Source organism: Dermacentor andersoni, chromosome 9, assembly GCF_023375885.2.
Source record: "Dermacentor andersoni chromosome 9, qqDerAnde1_hic_scaffold, whole genome shotgun sequence".
NCBI lineage: Eukaryota > Metazoa > Arthropoda > Arachnida > Ixodida > Ixodidae > Dermacentor > Dermacentor andersoni.
The window spans coordinates 33,942,068-33,949,690 of NC_092822.1; positions in this window are offsets into that span (position 1 = coordinate 33,942,068).

Consider the following 7,623-nt stretch of genomic DNA (forward strand, 5'->3'; position numbering starts at 1 on the left):
GTGAGGGCTTTTCGATTCACCACGTGACACCCGCCTCAGAAGATGTGCGAAAAGAAATTTCAACTCCGCCGACAGTTTCGCGCCTGTTTATCCCTTGCAAACTGCTCGGAAATCTATAGTTTCACGATCGGGTTGATCGCCCGCGTTTTCGAGGCCGTTCTGTCAACGAACGACAGAGCATTACGGCGTACGCGGCTTGCGGGATCACGAGGTCACAGTTGGCGTCACGAACGATCAACTAACAGTAACACACGTGCCAACACAAACGCGAAACCGCCCCGCCCCCCGCCCCCCTCGACAAGGCAGGACGCGACCGTTTATGCCAAACTCTGTCCACAAGGAAGTACATGGCACTGGTGTCGCAAGCGACAAAAAAAAAAAATCGATTGTCTACTCTACACCCACCGTCTATCCGAACTTAGATTTAGAGGCTGAGGGCACCGATGAAGTGCGCGTACGCACGCACGCACGCAAAGGCCCACACACGCACACACACGTTTCTATTAGCCAACAACGACAGCAGCCCCAATGCCATGCTTCACTGCAAATGGAACCTGGCGCGATGGCGATAACGACGGCGTGTATAGCGTCATAACGCGGTACAAGAACACCAACAAACACAAGGGTACAAACACGTTGCCTTTCTTGTTTTTTCGACAAAGATTGACTCCGCAAAATAGGCGACACACGCTGTGTGACGAAGATAGGCACGCGTTGAGAATCGAGTTTATGAAGCCACGCAAAACGTTTCCCTTCTTTTTCTTTCTCTCTCGCTACACGAGCCCCTCAGGGCGTCGCTGTCACGTTTGCTTTGCCTGCACTTCTGAATGTTTTGAAACCGACTGAGAAGAAATCCAATTTCAATCTGTCGTCTGGCATCTGTGCGTGAAATATGAGACGTGCGAAGTGCCAGCGGGCAATGCGCACATTAAAGGCACGCGCCAGCTTCAGAGCGTATGTTTTTTTTATGCATCTACGTGGTCTCGTTCTGTGTCTATGCTTCTCGCTCTCTTTGTTTGGGTGTCTATGTAAGTGTGGGTACCTACCTGCGTGGGTGCGTCCTCTCTCTCTTTCTCTGTATGTGTGTGGGCCATCACGTGCTTTGAGAAGGGGGTGATCACATTTCTGAGAGCCTGTTGCTGTCATAGTAGAGGAGTTATTTGGAGCACGCGGAGGCGTCTCACGTGAATACTTAAGTGCCGAGTTGGAATACGTTCACTGTCTACCATCGCAACAGAGGCACACGGAAAGTTGTTGTGTCGTTTTTCGTCCTTGTCCCTACCTAGCTCTGCTACGCACTGAACGTTTTTCTTTGTGTGTGTGTGTGTGCGTGTGTGCGTTGACACTTTCTTCATTAGGTTGACGCTCCTGGCAATCCAGGAGTGCAGATTTTTTGGCTAGTTGGTTCGTTGCTTCAATTGAAGTCATAGCGCTGGATTGACACGGACGAGAGAGACGACAGGACGCGCGATGTCGTCTGTCGTCTTCCTTGTCCGTGTCAATCCAGCGCTAAGACTGCGATTGATCCTGACAAACGTTGAATTCGACATTCTAACAACAATCATTAACATTACACACTGTACGCTTTTTCTGTCTTTAGATTTAGTTGGATTGGTAGATGTGTTTAAGAAAGGCTTGATTTCAACAAAGCAGGCTTGACCTTAATCATGGCCTCTGAGATTGGACTGCACGTGCTGCTACACTCATCTCGCAGCCCGTACTTTAATTTACTCTTATAAACGGTGTACGGAAAAGGTAGTAAAGGAAATGCGCAAGTGTCACATTTTCAACTGCGACAATAGTATTCCTTTTTTTCTTTCCAGTAAAAATTATCCCTTACGTTATAACATCCCTGTCACGGGCTAAATTTTCTATCCTTGCTGATATTACCCTCGCCGGGCAGCCCGACATCTGTCATAGTTGTGACGCCATTCCTGCCAATTCGGTTTATTCGGTACTATCTTTTCGTACCATATTCAATCACGACACGAAAAAATAAAAAGAAAGGTATTTCGTAAAATGTGAAGCTGAGCGCTTCGCTTATATAATCCACATTTCATTTGTCGTTTTTGTCATCTTTTCTCGTATCTTGGATATTTTGTGCTCCTATCTGAAAATTCTGTTCTCTTACATTAGTTTGTTTCTTTGAGCATTAATTCGTTCGACCTTTCCTGTTTTCTTTTTCTCCTTTCATTTAAAAGAACGTAATATAGATCAGGCTGGAAATGTAGCCTTTGTTTTCGTTCTGCATCACTTGCTTCATTTAAAATGTCGAATCTCCAGAGTTCAGCTTCAAATTTCACGAATCACTTCTTCTATTGTGTGTTGCCTCCGATCGTTCTTCCCAGAGTTCATTTTTTCCGTGCTGTCGAAGCCAATGAATACAGCGAGGTTCGATACGCGAAGCGAGTATACATATGAGCTTTTTCGAACTTCTAGTGACGTCACTGATTGTCCGTCGGCCTTGCGTAAGACAATGATCGATCCAAACTTGAACGAAGCAGGCAGATGAAGAAACTCGCAATTTTTTTTTTCATTACACATGAACTCTACTGGACAACGACAGATAAAATTAAGAAGACAGTGAGAGAAAGTTTGCAGATCTTCAATTTTCTTTTCAGTCTACTTTAAAAAGACACTAAAGAGGAAGATAACTCTGTATTAATAAAATATATCCTTCTAAACTTACAAGAAAATACCACTCTTATGGTGAGAGAAGTCACGGTAAGTGAGAGGGGACGTAAGGCTGAAATGAGATTGGCGAAGCTGCTTTTAGGTTTGCGCATTAGCTTGGCGCTACGCGCTAGATTTTCACGGTATCGGCTAGGGTCATTAAAAATTTTTTTAGCGGTAACAATGAAATACATTGCATTCTAATGGAACCAAAGCATCAAAATAACAAGTTCTAAAAGCTTTTATTGTGTGTGTCAGAAGGGCCAAATTTTGTAATATAGCTGCTGAAGAGTGTTCGCAAAACATACCAACAATGAGCACCAGCAGTTGTTCTGGTCAGAAAAACTGCAGGCTTCGTCGTTTCCTGCTTGCCGCATGCGCTGGTCACATTCATGCTTCTATGAAAATTGGTATGCACCATGTAACCGTGTAAAAGGACAAAGAAGGAAACACACAGGACAGGCGCGGATGTCCTGTATATTTCCTTCTTTGTCCTTTGTTGTTTGCGCGGTTACATGATGCATTCCAATATCGACCACCAGCTAGGCCGCCTCTCTCTGTTAAATATGTTACTCTCTATGAAAATGTTTCCTTTTTTTTAAAGCAAGCACATTTTTGTCTTGTCCGAGAACGCACGCTGATATTTTCAAAGTGGTTTTGCTGTTAGATGTCCTGTAGGCAATACACCCCGGCACTCAACAAAATCGTTGAGTTGTCAGCCAAGAGTTGATGCATTATTTTCGTGACATGAACTGTACACTCCGCCTTCGGTGGGCCTAATGAAATCCGGGCAAAGCTTATTGAGTCGATGTCCCACCTACATGAAGTAGAGAGTGTAAAAAATACATTTCGAATTAGGCCCCATGTGCGTTAATGAAAACATGTATTTGGCAGCTCCCCCACATTGCCATACAAAGCTAGGTTTGTCATTTTCTAGTAAAACTTGCCCTGAACGAAAATTCAATTCTGCGGTATATCGATAGGGCGGCGAGATGCAGCGCAAGTCTTCCATTGTTACCGAAGCATTCAGACCTTGATTGAAATGGTCATAATGCAGCTGACAAAAAAAAAATGTGAATTTCAAATTGTACATGAACCAGTCACAGGCACAAAGCATGTACACGGGCTGAGTCTCTGTATAGGCTAAGCAAGTTCATGCTTTTTCTGCGAGAGCAAAAAAAAAGAATAGCTAAAGTATCGTATTGGCCCCCGTTACTTGAGAAGGTGCGTAGTACGACAATGGTGTAAATCACCGCAATAAGGCAAAATCGAGTGCATCAAACAAAGCCAAATTTTCGAAATGCTTATGCCCAAAAAGGTTGTAGCCGGTTCTCTAGGTACGGCAGAAATGTGACCCCTTTCGGTTCGCTTTCAGCCGTTATCTAGGAGAACACTGTAGTTTATCTGCAAGCAAAACAGAAGCACACCGAGGCGCTTCAGCGTTCAAATGTTCAATGCAATGTTTCTGTATCTGAGAACAAGGAAATTTTGTTTACTCGTTTCCATCATTCGTACAGTAACGATACGGTTACCTTTAAATGGGAGCTCAATCGACAAAACTGTTACCTGTATACAGCATTTCGCTTAGTTTAGGAAGAAGCGTTTCCTATTTCGTTTAGTATGTGTATTCTCAGCATACAAGATAAATAAACCAATACAAACTTCATACTATGCCGATTTGTTTGTATCTTGCCAGGTAAAGGGTTAATGAACCAATACTGCGGTATGTCATCAATTTTGCCGCAGGGAAGGTATTCGCGTTACATTGTAGCGCCTCCAGTTCATTACGGTGCACCTAAGTCAAAGTACACGACCGGTTTCGTATTTCGCTCCCGTCGAAATACAGCTGTCATGGCTGTGAAAGAGTCAGAGTGCTCTGTCCCATCGCCTTCTGTCCTTCCTCTGTGAATTGATCGGGAAATATGGCTTTTTTTCTGGAGCGATAAGTGTCATCGGTTTTCATATTCAAGAAGCGTCGCATTATCATTTGAGAAGGCAAGGAGCACATCGCTTTAGATGTCTCTAGAAAATTTACAAGAGTGCTTAAATTGGAATTTTTTATCAAACTGAGATCGTGTTTACGTGCTCCAGAGTTGCTGATGACGTGTCCCAAAAACGGTGATCTACGCGTCGAATAGCTGACTGTTGACCCAGTTGGTTTTCTATAATTGAAGTAGTAACTTAGCGCGATAAAATCCACCGAGACAGAAAAGGTGGACAAAGACAAGTGGAGAACAGCTAGTCTTTGTGCAGCTTTCTTGTCTCTGTGGTTTTTATTGCGCTAAGTTACTATACCAAGAACCGCGGCTCGTCGTAAGCGAAGTGGCATTTTACAGCTTCAGAGTGAGCCCTGCTAAACCACTTTATGCATGGTTCTTGAAAGTGGGGACCTTCCAGTGCATATATAAACTTCTGGTTATGTTTCGTCCAATCTTTCGAAAATAACGTGAGTCTGGCAAAAGAAAAAAAAAAGAAAAGTGGAGTTTCTGACGTGCAGGCTCATCTCATTTTCGAAGCTTTTGGTCCGCCCTGGCTGGTGTTTTGACTCAGACAACGAAGGATGGTAGCACAAGGCTATGAAACGTAGCTTCCTGGTAAGTTAAACATAAAGTACCACTGCTGAACGGTATGGCTTTCATGTGTTCACGACTGTACTACTATTGGTGTATCAACAGCTATTCTATCTGAATGCACGTCATAGCTAAAATTATCCCGGAAGGTATGTCACAGAAAGAAAATCTAAAAAGAAATAACACAACTAGAGCTGCTAGTTTGCTCTCCAGAAGCAACGAAGTCGACAGGTAATTGAATGTTATTTAAACAAATTTCCATGGGGTTCGTTAAATTCACAGGGGTCATGGTAGTTGTACCGTTAAAGAAAAGAAAATTGCTAACATAGTGAAGGAATTGAAAATTGACGCAAGATCAAGAATGAAAAAAGAAAACAGATACTTGCAGTGAAGACGCATGACACGAAGACAGTGATCGACTAACGTGAATGACAGTGACGCGCAGATAACCGTGAAGCCACAATGAGACCTAAAGAAACAATGCGATGCCAATCGACAGCTTCGCGAAATAATGAACCACCAATTCGCTACCTTTCTTCGCTCAGAAAAGGATTAGGGCAGGTGAACCATTACACGGGGATACTTGTTCTTGTTCCCACAGTAAAACGGCGCAGCCCACTTTGGAAATGGGCCATGAATAGGGCAATGAAAAAACTTATGAATTTTTTTTGAATAAATTAAGGTGAAATGAAATGAGTATCTTGCAATTGGACTTAAGGCGTCTACTGCTACATATATGAATAACCAATCATATATTACACAAAGAAGGATTATGTGAGCATAACAAGTATTAAGAAGAATTCGAGCATGCAATTCTTTTTGTTTCACGCAGGAAGATGCAGAAGGCTTTACTAGTAGTTCCTGCGGCTGTAACCCAGTACGGTGGCCCCAAAGGAGAGAGTTACCGGAAGAGCCAAATTCGAGCCAAGCTTTTGGAAAGGTTCTTCAAAAAAATCTTTTACGTTGAATAATGAAACGGCGGCACGTCAAAAAGAAGTATTGCGGGGAAACGTTCGCAGGTAATGTCTTGTTTTTTTTCTTTTTCTTTCTTTCTTGTTTTCCGCATCCACTGAACACACATTATATCCTATGTAGAGCTGATTGATGTTGTTTACGTATCGCTTCGGGCGAAAGGCCGTGAACACAATCTTTCGAGAAGTTTTTCTGCCAAATTTGGCGATCAGAAATAGCGTCCCCAGATCTCTTCACCGAGCAAAATGTGGAGGCGCGAGCTTAGTGCAACTGTTCAGTCTTTCTTTCCTTCTTTTTTTTTCTCGTGTGCTAGAAATACCACGACTGACCGAGAAATAAGGCACTGCAAGAACGGAATCTATTTTCCCAGGTGAAATGAGCCCCGCATAAAAAAAAAAGAAAAATTATTTTCTTCGACACCTGACGAAAATCGCTCCTCAGTTCCACTTACAGACGCTTTCGTTTTTATTTACGAAAGCACTTTCATAGCGAGGCCCACGGTTCGCTGGATCGCGGTATTACGTCATAGCCACGGGATGTAAACGCCTTGAGAAAACGTGTGCCAGATGTCGCAAATACAGGATAGTCTGTTTACCACAGTCGTCTGTTTTAGACAAGCTCTTGTTCGTGAGTATGGCATGTGGTCGATACATCTGGGCACGAATTATGTAGATTGCATGTGTTTTTGGGAGCAGCATGTCATCACCACTCGGCGTAGTAATCTCGGCGTAAAACAGGGTTGTTTATAAGTTGCCATCAAGTGGGTGCGAGTGCGGAATGGGCTCTTGCCGTGGAAAGTACTTCTCGGGTGTTGGCGATGATCGACGTTTCGCGATAATAAGAAATGTAAGAAGACAATAAGTGTTAGGGGTGCCTCGGTGCGCATTTGATAGGCTCTTGGTGATATAGTCTGGCATCAACGTAAGACAGAGGAGCCGTTTTGCGTGGACGCAAAGCATATTCCTGAACTGTATCCTTCCAGAAAGCATTTACTGCTTCAGCATTGCCATTCCCCTCTCCCTCGAAAAAAAGTATGGAGATTCTCACGCGTTGTTCTTTTTGCTTGAGTCAGGGGTACAAATGTCAAGACTATACGCAAGCTAATTGCTAAAACTGGAAGTGCTGTTCGTTTAGTTCGGAGGGTATCAAATCGGCATCATGGACTCGAGGATAATCTCATTCGACTAATGCGTGCCTTCGTTCTGTGCCACTTCGCATACGTGGCAGCCATGCATCGATGGAAACGGGCAGAGCTGGCTAAATTGAATGTACAGCTCAGGAAGATTACTAAGCGGGCTCTCGGTTTACCCGTATACACTTGTACAGAGCGCTTAATGCAGCTTGGCATGCATGACACTCTTGAAGAGATTGCAGAGGCCCAGGAGCACGCACAGCTAACTCGCCGCAC